Here is a 13,577-nt window from a genome sequence, read left to right as displayed (position 1 = left end):
AATTTTGCCATGTGCAACAACATGGCTGGACTTGGAGGGCACTATGCCAAGTGAAATAAGTCAGACAGAGAAAGACAAATACTGTATGATATCACCTGCATGTAGAATCTTAAAAATACAACAAACTAGTGAATATAACAAAACAAGAAACAGACTCACAGATACTGAGAACAAACTAGTGGTTACCAGTGGGGAGAGAGTAGGGGGGAGGGGCAACACAGGGATAGGGGATTAAGAGGTACAAACTATTATGTATAAAATAAACTACATGGATATATTGTACAACACAGGGAATACAGCCAATATTCTATAATAGCTATAAATGGAATGTAACTTTCAAAAACTGTGAATCACTTTATTGTACACCTGTAACTTACATAATACTGCACATCAACTATACTTCAATTAAAAAAGAAGGAATTGGAAATAAGTACAGTTGCCTGCTGAGGTTTAACTATAAAATCAGTACATAATGGATCAATGAATACAGTATTTTCTTTGTGAAGCTCTTAGAGCAAAATTTCCTGAAAGTAACATAAATATAAAAGGAATGTGTGAGTCATAAGGGAGTGGAGGGGAATGGCTGTGTAACACTGGAAATAGAAAAAAGAATAGCAAAGGCTCAAAATTAACAGTACTCATCTCAGCACCAACTGGGAAGAATCCTGATTCATAGACCGACCAACTTTTTGGTTTCCTGAGGCAAGACTGCACCATTTATGTGGGTGGGTGTACCAGGCTACCTCTTCCTAAATGCATTAGATGATCAAATTCGGCAACTAACATCTCTGCTGTCCTAATCTCTTGCTTAAAACAGCAAAGGCTGGATTGCCTTAGACCTTCTCTGGTAGCTTCCCAAAGGAGAGTAAGAGAAAAATGCCAGAAAAAGGATGCAAGTGTCCTGCTCCTTCTTGGTTGCATTTCTCACAGTAAGTAATTACAGTAGGGAACATTTTTTGAGCAATTACTATATGCTAGACACTTTCCTAATGTTTTACATGAATTAACTCTTTAAACCATCACAACAACCCTATGAGCTATGCCTAGCTACTATCCTCATTTTGCAGACGAGGAAACTGAGGCACAGAGGGGTAATGGTTATTGCTTGAGATCACACAGTATGCCACGGAGACGAGATTCAGAGCCAGGCAATCTGACTCTTAAGTCTTTGATCTTTCTTAAATACTATACTCTACTGCTTCTTATAGGATCTTATTAGTTGACATTATAATTTTTGTGAGCTTGGTGGGCATAAATCAGTATCTCTAAATCCCCTACCAGTTCTAGACCCTGTGAAGATTAAATTTCTGGGCTCTCAATACTAGGTCTAGATTAAAAAAAAAAAATCACATTCTTGGGACTTCCCTGGCAATCCAATGGTTAAGACTCCATGCTTCCACTGCAGGGGGCACGGGTTCAATCCCTGGTACGGGAACTAAGATCCCGCATGTTGCACAGTACAGCCAAAAAAAAAAAAAAAATCATATTCTTGGGTGGACATTCAGCCCCTTCCATGTGGAAAATGATCTCAACAGGAGTTTCTTTTTATTGATACATTCATCTGCACATATACTCTATAAAGTTCCACACATTCTCATTTATTTCTATAAAATGTACATAAAACACTTTGTATCTCTGAAATAAGACTATATTTTAAAAATAAACAGATTTAGTAGTAAAAAATTGAGATTTATATATAAGATACTGCTTCCTGATATAAACAGATGGTATAGGCAATGATCTATAACAAATCATCATTAGAAATTTTTACTGTGAAAATCAGGCTAGATAAAAAATAACATGTTACCCATATATGCACCATTTTGAATTAACTAAATGATGCAGAGTCATTATCTTCCCATTTCCTTAACACTGAAATATATCACAATCTTCTACCACATTATGAATTAGTTCCTTTTTTTTTTTTTTTTGAGGCAAGGAATACGACTTTATTCGGAAAGCTGGCAGATCGAGGAGAAGGCAAACTAGTATCTCCGAAAAACCATCTTATCGGGGTTCAGATGCCAGTTTCTTTTACAGCACAGAGAGGGGGAGGAGATGAGGAAGTAAAGTAAAAAGGCCATAAGTTTTGCAAATATGCCCTGTAATGGCTAGCCTTGGCAAGGGGATGTGTTAATTTCTTCTTTCTTGCAGCCATCCACAGGTGGACAGGGTCTGGGTGTTTCCCTGTAGTTCCCTTTTTTTAAAGTTTGTTTTTCTCCCACAACAATACAGGTTCTTAAAAAAGATCCAAGAATATAACTCTTTTATTTTACCCTAAAGAACGTATGCTTCTCGGCATGGCCAAAAGCCAGGGTTAAAAAAAACCTTTCCTTCACACAATTGTTCATCACAGACTCTATTTTTTGAGATGTCACACATTCTTATGTCTATTTCCTTAAAATAATGCAGAAAACTGGCAATACCCAAGCACCAGCTCCTAATTTGTTTTCACGAAAGTGCACAGCCTGGGTAGAAAATCAAAAATCGGGAGGCAGGGGATTCTCTTCTCACCAGCTCACTGAGTTCCTGGTGTAGAAAGGACATGGCACAAGGTTGGACACCCACTATCAGAGGCTCAACAACAGATGGACTGACTAAGAATTAGCACTGCTGCCAAAATCTGGAAATGTCACAATAAAATAAACTAAAACACATAGGTTGAGGAAAAAGGGAAAAAAATATGTGTGAAAATGGGGACATGAAATTAGAATCAATGTTGAAGGAAGCGCAATTAAACACGTGATTTCAATTGCTGTAAGAAAAACTCAGTTCATGTGTAAATGTTTTAACAGAAGGAATGAAGAGGGATGTTTATTTTTTGATAGTTTTAAATGATGGTCATGACTTTCTTCTGTTTATTTAGGAAGCTTATGCTAAGAAGCAAATATAGAAGTCTGGGCCATTACAGAATGTGTCTTTTGATGTTTGCTTCAAAGGAAAGTTATTTTTTGGACAATCGATAGAGTTGGGAGAGGGTAGAAACATAGAACTGAGTTGACGTTGGAGAAATAGGTCTGTTATGCAGAGTCCTGCACACCAGGTACATGAAGTCATTCTTAAACAAGAGAGAAATCACTGCAGTATTCTGAGTAGAAAAATGTTAAGTATGACATCAAGAAAGTAAATATTCAGAAAATGATTCTGAGTGTTATACAGGGTGAGAAGAACGAAGGCTGGGCAGTAGCTTAGCTGAAAAGTACACTAGATACTCGGAAGTCGGGAGAAATTGAATCAACTTTGCTTTCAGGCTGTGGGAAGGATTCAACCAACACTCCTAGGACAGAGAGCAGAGTCCAAGACAATTCAAGTGATTTACCTGTTGGCATAAACCATGTTAGGAATAAGTAGTCCTCACTGGAGATGGACTTCAAGTAGATAGAAAGAGGGAAACATGCTGTATTCCCTTTAGGAAGAAACTGTGGCTCTATGAAGGTCTAAAGGAGAACAAGAAAGGTGAAGATTTGGAAGAAAAATAAATCTCTAAAAATAATTTATAAAGACTCAGAAAAAATAATTAGAAAACAATTTAGCCATTTTAGTACAATGTTAAAAATGCTTTTTATAAAGTAGGAGGGGGAGAATTAGCAATGAAAATATATCTTCTATAAGGTTGTGGAAATGGGTGAGGAAAGGAAGAATGGAAAATAAATTAATAATACAGTCACAGGATTAAACTCTATTTTGATGTTAGAAAAGAACAGTATAAGCATTAAGAAAAATGTGGAGAACTTTACTGGAAAAAGAAAGAAAAATGAAGACAGACATGAAAAGACACAAAATGAAAGAACTGTAAGTACTCTAGAGAATAAAACCAGAATAACTGGCACAGGAGTAACAATCAGACACATTTGCCAATATCTTTCCAGAGTAGAAAAAAGACCAGATTATGCAGATGGGTTCACTGAATTCCAAGAAAAATCAATGCAAAGAGGTATACCTAGATTTCTTATTTTTAAGTTATTATTATAGCATCATTTTCTTGTGGAGGTAATAAAATACATATTACATTTACATCCACAAAATCAGATTGCTCTTTTGCATCACTAAATACAATAACCAAAAAAATTTACATTTTCAGAGAAAAGAGACATTAAAAAACACAAACTATAAACAACTCAGTTATAGTTCCTATATGATGACAGGAAAATACACTATACCATATATAAAGACTTATGATGTAACATTAACTATAAGATTTTTATGGGGAAAAATACTTGACAACATACTTCAAATGGCTAAGAAATAAATGCAAAGAAGCACTCTGAAATGGCAATGCTGTATTATGAATGAATTGAATTTACTTTCCCTTTATAAGAATCTTTCCTAATGAAACACCTCAAAATGCGTAAAACTGTTTATAGCCGTATTATTTATAAAAAAGCTAAATTGTTAGCAAGCTAAGGACTCCACAAACTGTCACACATTGACATAAAATTTATGCATCAAAATGTTTACAAAGTATTTTTGGTGCCATAGAAAATGTTTACCACACAACTCTGTTAAGTGAAAAAGATAAAATATAAAGTTGTAAATGTGTGTAGAGAACTAATCTGTACAGAATATCAGAAAAAATGTGAGGAATAAAGAAAATAAGTAATGTTAAGACTAGTTTCATCATCAGGGGAAACAGTTATGATACACTGCTTTTGTTTTGTTTTGTAAAATAATTTTATGTATTTTCTAAATTTTCTAAAATGTTCTACTATAACCAGAAAAAAATATAGGTATAAAAAATGTTAAACTGTGATATTCTGTCGAAAGAGTTTGTGTATTTTGGTATTTGAGCCGTAATACATGTGACAGAATTACCTAATTTTAGAATGTTTCTAATATGGGGCATATTAAGAATATTATAAACCCCATTTTAAGTAGGGGTCTACAAATCATTCTGAAAGTATATACATATTAAATATTAATGAATATTTTAAGAGTAATAACTAATTTCCCTTTCATTTTAGGGAAGAGTTAAACTATAGTTTAAGTTAGTGTTTTATTGTTTTCTTTAATTATTATACAAATGTCTTTGAAACTCAGTTTGGAAGGCTGTACATCAGGAGATAACTGGAGTGCACTTAGTGAAATATTCCACAACTTCCAAGAATTGACGGCAAGTTTAAAAGTATTCTATGTTTTAAACGTCACTTTCTTTAGAATTCTGTTAGAATACATAATAGAGAGAAACCCTTTTTGAAAATTTGAGTTAGGCAGAAAATACAACTTTGGAAGGAAATAAAGGAGGTGGAATGAACGAAAAGGGCTGGCACACACTAAGGTACGTAAGAGTTGCAATTTACTTGTATTTTACAACACCTACTACGGAATTTCAATAAATATTGAAATAAAGTTTCAGTAAATATTCCTGAAATCAATGTATTTATATATGAATGAATGAGTAAATGAATAAATGAAAGTATCAATGTAAATTGTTAAAAAATCTTAAAGAATTTTCAGTTCCCTCAACATATGTGCATTTTGCTTTGCTTGCTAACAGTGTAGCTATTTTAGCTTAAGTAGCCCAAATGAATTTTAAATCTTTTAGGGGTGGAGAAAGGCAGGAAGAAGAGCAGAAATAAAGACCTAAGTTTTGTTTCGATTTAAACCTATTTGGGCAAAAGTATGTAAATCTACGTTATAGTCTAATACACTGCATTTAATCTACTGTAATCAGTTGTCTTCAATCATGAATGTTTAACAGGATGATGAGATTTTAAGAGAAAAACAAATTAATGTAAAGCTATACATGGAATATCATTGGCTGGCACGTTTTTAATAGTCAGATTTGCTTTGCCAGAAGAGTGCAAACAAAGGGCAAGTGTCCGCTGTTAGTCTTTGAAGTTAACAGAAAGGATGGCATAAAATCTGAATGAATTACAGGAATACACAAAGCTACCATGTAGGAGAACCAGTGTCTCATTTTTACTGTATAAAATAATTTCTAATCTCTAGGCACTATGTGGCCCTTATTACGCTCTATCTCTAAGAAGCAGGGTGTTTTTTCCTTACATATATCCCAAATCACTATTTCTATACAATATATTATGGCTAGAAAACCATTCAGATTTGGAAACAACTGATGAATCAGTAAAAGACACTTAAATACCAGAAAGATGCAATATCTTATTTCAAAAGAGACAGAGAAAGGAAGCACTTGAGAATGACTCTTAGAGCATTTCAAAGTCACTATCAGTTAAAAAACTCTTAGGAGATGAGTGGCTCTCAGAAGTAAACAGAGACATTCACAGAAAGACAGACAAGATGAAAAGGCAGAGGGCTATGAACCAGATGAAGGAACAAGATAAAACCCCAGAAAAACAACTAAATGAAGTGGAGATAGGCAACATTCCAGAAAAAGAATTCAGAATAATGATAATGAAGATGATCCAGGACCTCAGAAAAAGAATGGAGGCAAATTTCGAAAATATGCAAGAAATGTTTCACAAAGACTTAGAAGAATTAACAAACAAACATAGATGAACAATACAATGACTGAAATGAAAACTACACTAGAAGCAATCAATAGCAGAACAACTGAGGCAGAAGAACGGATAAGTGACCTGGAAGACAGAATGGTGGAATTCACTGCCACAGAACAGAATAAAGAAAAAAGAATGAAAAGAAATGAAGACAGCCTAAGAGACCTCTGGGACAACATTAAACACAACAACATTTGCATTATAGGGGTCCCAGAAGGAGAAGAGAGAGAGGAAGGACCAGAGAAAATATCTGAAGAGATTATAATCGAAAACTTCCCTAACATGGGAAAGGAAATAGCCACCCAACTCCAGGAAGTGCAGACAGTCCCATACAGGATAAACCCAAGGAGAAACACGCCAAGACATAGTAATCAAACTGGCAAAAATTACACACAAAGAAAAATTATTGAAAGCAACAAGGGAAAAATGACAAATAATATACAAGGGAACTCCCATAAGGTTAACAGCTGATGTCTCAGCAGAAACTCTATAAGCCAGAAGGGAGTGGCATGATATACTTAAAGTGATGAAAGGGAAGAACCTAAAACCAAGATTACTCTACCCAGCGAGGATCTCACTCAGATTTGATGAAGAAATCAAAAGCTTTACAGACAAGCAAAAGCTAAGAGAATTCAGCACCACAAAACCAGCTCTACAACAAATGCTAAAGGAACTCCTCTAAGTGGGGAACACAAGAGAAGAAAAGGGTCTACAAAAACAAAACAATTAAGAAAATGCACATAGGAACATACATATCGATAATTACCTTAAACGTGAATGGATTAAATGCTCCAATCAAAAGACACAGGCTTGCTGAATGGATACAAAAACAAGACCCATATATATGTTGTCTACAAGAGACCCACTTCAGACCTAGGGACACATACAGACTGAAAGTGAGAGGATGGAAAAAGATATTCCATGCAAATGGAAACCAAAAGAAACCTGGAGTAGCAATACTCATATCAGATAAAATAGCCTTGAAAATAAAGAATGTTACAAGAGACAAGGAAGGACACTACATAATGATCAAGGGATCAATCCAAGAAGAAGATATAAGAATTATAAATATATATGCACCCAACATAGGAGCACCTCAATACATAAGGCAACTGCTATAAAACAGGAAATCGACAGTAACACAATAACAGTGGGGGTCTTTAACACCTCACTTACACCAATGGACAGATCATCCAAAATGAAAATAAAGAAGGACACAGAAGCTTTAAATGACACGACAGACCAGATAGATTTAATTGATAATTTATAGGACATTCCATCCCAAAACAGCAGATTACACTTTTTTCTCAAGTGCACATGCAACATTCTCCAGGACAGATCACATCTTGGGTCACAAATCAAGCCTCAGTAAATTTAAGAAAATTGAAATCATATCAAGCATCTCTTCTAACCACAACACTATGAGATTAGAAATGAATTACAGGGAAAAAAACGTAAAAAACACAAACACATGGAGGCTAAACAATATGTTACTAAATAACCAAGAGATCACTAAAGAAATCAAAGAGGAAATCAAAAAATACCTAGGGACAAATGACAATGAAAACACGACGATCCAAAACCTATGGGATGCAGCAAAAGCAGTACTAAGAGGGAAGTTTATAGCTATACAAGCCTACCTCAAGAAACCAGAAAGATCTTAAATAAACAATCTAATGTTACACCTAAAGGAACTAGAGAAAAAAGAACAAAGAAAACCTAAAGTTAGCAGAAGGAAAGAAATCATACAGATCAGACCAGAAATAAATGCAATAGAAACAAAGAAAACAATAGCAAAGATCAATAAAACTAAAACCTGGTTCTTTGAGAAGATAAAATTGATAAACCATTAGCCAGACTCATCAAGAAAAAGAGGGAGAGGATTCAAATCAATAAAATTACAAATGAAAAAGGAGAAGTTACAACAGACACCACAAAAGTACAAAGCATCCTAAGAGACTACTACAAGCAAATGTATGCCAATAAAATGGACAACCGGGAAGAAATGGACAAATTCTTAGAAAGGTATAACCTTCCAAGACTGAACCAGGAAGAAATAGAAAATATGAACAGACCAATCACAAGCACTGAAATTGAAAGTGTGATTAAAAATCTTTTAACAAACAAAAGTCCAGGACCAGATGGCTTCACAGGTGAATTCTATCAAACATTTAGAGAAGAGCTAACACCCATCCTTCTCAAACTCTTCCAAAACATTGCAGAGGAAGGAACACTCCCATAATCATTCTCTGAAGCCACCATCACCCTGACACCAAACCCAAACAAAGATACTACAAAAAAAGAAAATTACAGACCAATATCACTGATGAATATAGATGCAAAAATTCTCAACAAAATACTAGCAAACAGAATCCAACAACACATTAAAAGGATCATACAGCATGATCAAGTGGGATTTATCCCAGGGATACAAGGATTCTTCAATATATGCAAATCAATCAATGTGATACACCATATTAGCAAACTGAAGAAGAAAAACTATATGAGCATTTCAATAGATGCAGAAAAAGCTTTTGACAAAATACAACACCCGCTTATGATAAAAACTCTACAGAAAGTGGGCATAGAGGGAACCTACCTCAACACAATAAAGGCCATATTCGATAAACCCACAGCAAACATCACTCTCAATGGTGAAAAACTGAAAGCATTGCCTCTAAGATCACGAACAAGCCAAGGATGTCCACTGTCACCACTATTATTCTACATAGTTTTGGAAGTCCTAGCCATGGCAATCAGAGAAGAAAAAGAAATAAAAGGAATACAAATTGGAAAAGTAGAAGTAAAACTGTCACTGTTTGCAGATGACATGATACTATACTAGAGAACCCTAAAAATACCACCAGAAAACTACTAGAGCTAATCAATGATTTGGTAAAGTTGCAGGATACAAAATTAATGCACAGAAATCTCTTACATTCCTATACACTAATGATGAAAAATCTGAAAGAGAAATTAAGGAAACACTCCCATTTACCACTGCAACAAAAAGAATAAAATACCTAGGAATAAACCTACCTAGGGAGACAAAAGACCTGTATGCAGAAAACTGTAAGACACTGCTGAAAGAAATTAAATATGATACCAACAGATGCAGAGATACACTGTGTTCTTGGATTGGAAGAATCAATATTGTGAAAATGACTCTACTACCCAAAGCAATCTACAGATTCAATGCAATCCCTATCAAATTACCAATGGCATTTTTTATGAAACTAGAACAAAAAATCTTAAATTTTGTATGGAGATACAAAAGACCCCAAATAGCCAAAGCAGTCTTGAGGGAAAAAAACGGAGCTGGAGGAATCAGACTCCCTGACTTCAGACTATACTACAAAGCTACAGTAATCAAGACAATATGGTACTGGCACAAAAACAGGAACATAGATCAATGGAACAAGATGGAAAGCCCAGGGATAAACCTACGCACCTATGGTCAACTAATCTATGACAAAGGAGGCAAGAATATACAATGGAGGAAAGACAACCTCTTCAATAGTGGTGCTGGGAAAACTGGACAGCTACATGTAAAAGAATGAAATTAGAACACTCCCTAACACCATACACAAAAATAAACTCAAAATGGGTTAGAGACCTAAATGTAAAACCGGACACTATAAAACTCTTAGAGGAAAACATAGGAAGAACACTCTTGGACATAAATCACAGCAAGATCTTGTTTGATCCACCTCCTACAGTAATGGAAATAAAAACAAAAATAAACAAATGGGACCTAATGAAACTTCAAAGCTTTTGCACAGCAAAGGAAACCATAAACAAGACGAAAAGACAACCCTCAGAATAGGAGAAAATATTTGCATACGAATCAATGGACAAAGGATTAATCTCCAAAATATATAAACAGCTCATGCAGCTCAATATTAAAAAAACAAACCCAATCCAAAAACGGGCAGAAGACCTAAATAGACATTTCTGCAAAGAAGACATACAGATGGCAAGAAGCACATGAAAAGCTACTCAACATCACTAATTATTAGAGAAATGCAGATCAAAACTACAATGAGGTATCACCTCACACCAGTAAAAATGGCCATCAACAGAAAATCTACAAACAACAAATGCTGGAGAGGGTGTGGAGAAAAGGGAACCCTCTTGCACTGTTGGTGGGAATGTAAATTGATACAGCCACTATGGAGAACAGTATGGAGGTTCCTTAAAAATCTAAAAATAGAATTACCATATGATCCAGCAATCCCACTACTGGGCATATACCCAGAGAAAACCATAATTCAAAAAGACACAAGCACCCCAAAGTTCACTGCAGCACTAGTTACAATAGCCAGGTCATGGAAGCAACCTAAATGCCCATCGACAGACAAATGGATAAAGAAGATGTGGTACATATATACAATGGAATATTACTCAGCCATAAAAAGGAACGATATTGTGTCATTTGTTGAGACGTGGATGGATCTAGAGACTATCATACAGAGTGAAGTAAGTCAGAAAGAGAAAAACAAATATCATATATTAACGCATATATGTGGAACCTAGAAAAATGGTACAGATGAACTGGTTTGAAGGGCAGAAATTCAGACACAGATGTAGAGAACAAACGTATGGACACCAAGGGGGGGAAGCCGTGCGGGGGTGGTGGTGGTGGCGTGATGAATTGGGCGATTTGGGATTGACATGTATACACTGATGTGTATAAAATTGATGACTAGTAAGAATTTGCTGTATAAAAAATAAAATAAAATTCAAAAAAAAAAGAAGTAAACAGAAAGAATCTAAAAGAGGAAGGGGAATATGATAGTCCTGGTTTCAAGTCTTTTTCATTAGATGAATTAGAACTTTTAAATAAGATCATTACTTGGTAATGTATCCTATTTAATTATTCACAACCTGGAAAACAGTAGCATAGCCCTACATACTAAAATTATTAAATGGCACACATCCAAAGAAGACCTTTAATTACTCAGATGCAGTTTGATCCCTAAGTGTTTATGTGATTATTTCTTTGAAAGAAGTAAGGATTTTAAAAAATCCATGTTTCGTGTGCTGCTGCATTCTGTTACATCCCACTTTTCATAGAGGTGCAGAATTTGCTAAGAGTGGATAACATTTGCTAACGAATGTCATGTTGACTGTGACACTGAGAAGAGCTAACAGAGCCAGAAACCACTGGCCAGAGAGTCCTAGATCTAAACTGAATTCACCATTCACTGGCAATGTGATCTTGGACAAGTTATGTAAAGTTTATGGCCCTCAGTTTCTCCATCGATCTGGCAAAGATAAAAATAGCTACTTCTTAAATCAATATTGAGAATGAAATGAGCAAACATACTGGAAAAACCGAGCACACTATAATATCGTATGTATTCAGTAGATACCCCCCCCCTTTTTCTCTCCTTGCTTGCCTCTCCCTTCCTTTCCTTCCCTCTTAACCATTTCCTTATATACTTACCATACCATAGAAATAAAAACACATTTTGGCATATTTGGAACAAGATTAGCATGCATTAAAACAAGGTAAAATAATATTATGATTAAGAATAAGGTGTCAATTTTTAGAATGCTTCATTGTAAGTGCTCTGACATATTTTAGTTTTCCTAAAATAGTATTATATATAAATGTAAAATTATAATCTTTATCACAAAATACGAAAAATAAAATATATTTATAAGGATCTCTTAAGACTACAAGGAATTGTAGTGTGTATGGTATAAAGCTGTTTATATGGACCCGTAAGCATTCTGGCAAGAGAAAATTATGTAAACTAAAACTTTAAAAATTCTGTATATAATTGTCAATCACATATGCAGTGATTTAGCTCAAAAAGCAAAGTGACTTCAAAGGTAGCTGGAAAATAATGGCAGTGTTACAAAAGGTAAAAAAATACCAAAATCTTATTGCTCAGGACCAACAAAGAGTCTTTACTGGAAGCCCATAGGATTGTTTTAAGAATCATCATCAATATCGGTGGAAAATCCTGTGTTCCATAAATATGTAAAAGACATACAGCAGGTAAACAATATATATCTGTTGAATGAATAAAATAAATCATTCATGTTTCATATATTTGTTATTATAAGATTCCATATTTTCTTTTGAAATAGAAATACCCATTTTTTAGACTCATAGAAACTACTTTAGCTGCAGGTCTTTTTTAAGCCTGCACAGAAAAAAATTCTTTAAATTGGAAAAGGTTATAGCACATTTATTTGCTTTATGTAAGAAACACAATAGCTCGTAAGTGCCTCTGGCATGAACAAACTGAAAAGCCTGCATATATGGCTACACATCTTGTCTTATTTGTAAGATAAAGGTATTTTTTAAACTATATTTTTAATAGATCTTTACTGGAGTTTAATTGCTTCACAAAGGTATTTTTAAGAAAGAGATTTCTTATTTGTTCCCCAAGAACTTTTATGAACAGATGTTGAAAAACAGAAAGCTAACTTGAGATCTGACCGTGCCCTGAGACACATGACCCTATTTTTATTATTTCGTTTGAAGTAAATATCACATGTAAAATGTATATACCAAATCACAAAATCACACTTTTCAAAGACTGTTACACTAGCTATTTTGACATACAAAATTTACTGTCATAAAGCATGTTAATTTTTAAACATGAATTATTGATGGCATATAAAAAGCTGATCTTAGTATATAACAAAGTGAATTTATAATTTCTAAATCTATTCATGTATTGATTTTGCAGATTATAATGTAAAAATTATAGCTGCAAGAGCAAAATACAAAAAGTTACTCTTTTTAAAATAAATTTATTTATTTTATTTATTATTTTTGGCTGCGTTGGGTCTTTGTTGCTACGCGCGGGCTTTCTCTAGTTGCGGCGAGCGGGGGCTACCCTTCGTTGTGGTGTGTGGGCTTCTCATTGCAGTGGCTTCTCTTGTTGCGGAGCACGGGCTCTAGGCACGTGGACTTCAGTAGTTGTGGCTCGCGGGCTCTAGAGAGCAGGCTCAGTAGTTGTGGCGCACAGGCTTAGTTGCTCTGCAGCATGTGGGATCTTCCCGGACCAGGGCTTGAACCCGTGTCCCCCGCATTGGCAGGTGGATTCTTAACCACCGTGCCACCAGGGAAGCCCCGAA

At 34.9% G+C, this 13,577-nt stretch overlaps 1 protein-coding gene across 1 annotated transcript in view; it reads right to left on the bottom strand.

Moving 5' to 3' along the window:
- PCLO (piccolo presynaptic cytomatrix protein) overlaps nt 1-13,577 on the bottom strand; it is a 365,674-nt gene that overhangs the window by 229,586 nt on the left and 122,511 nt on the right. The gene's annotated exons all lie outside the window — the stretch shown is intronic.

This window comes from Lagenorhynchus albirostris, chromosome 8, assembly GCF_949774975.1.
Source record: "Lagenorhynchus albirostris chromosome 8, mLagAlb1.1, whole genome shotgun sequence".
Taxonomy (NCBI): domain Eukaryota; kingdom Metazoa; phylum Chordata; class Mammalia; order Artiodactyla; family Delphinidae; genus Lagenorhynchus; species Lagenorhynchus albirostris.
Note: the sequence above shows the minus strand (reverse complement) of the source record. Positions and strands in the feature narration are given on the sequence as shown.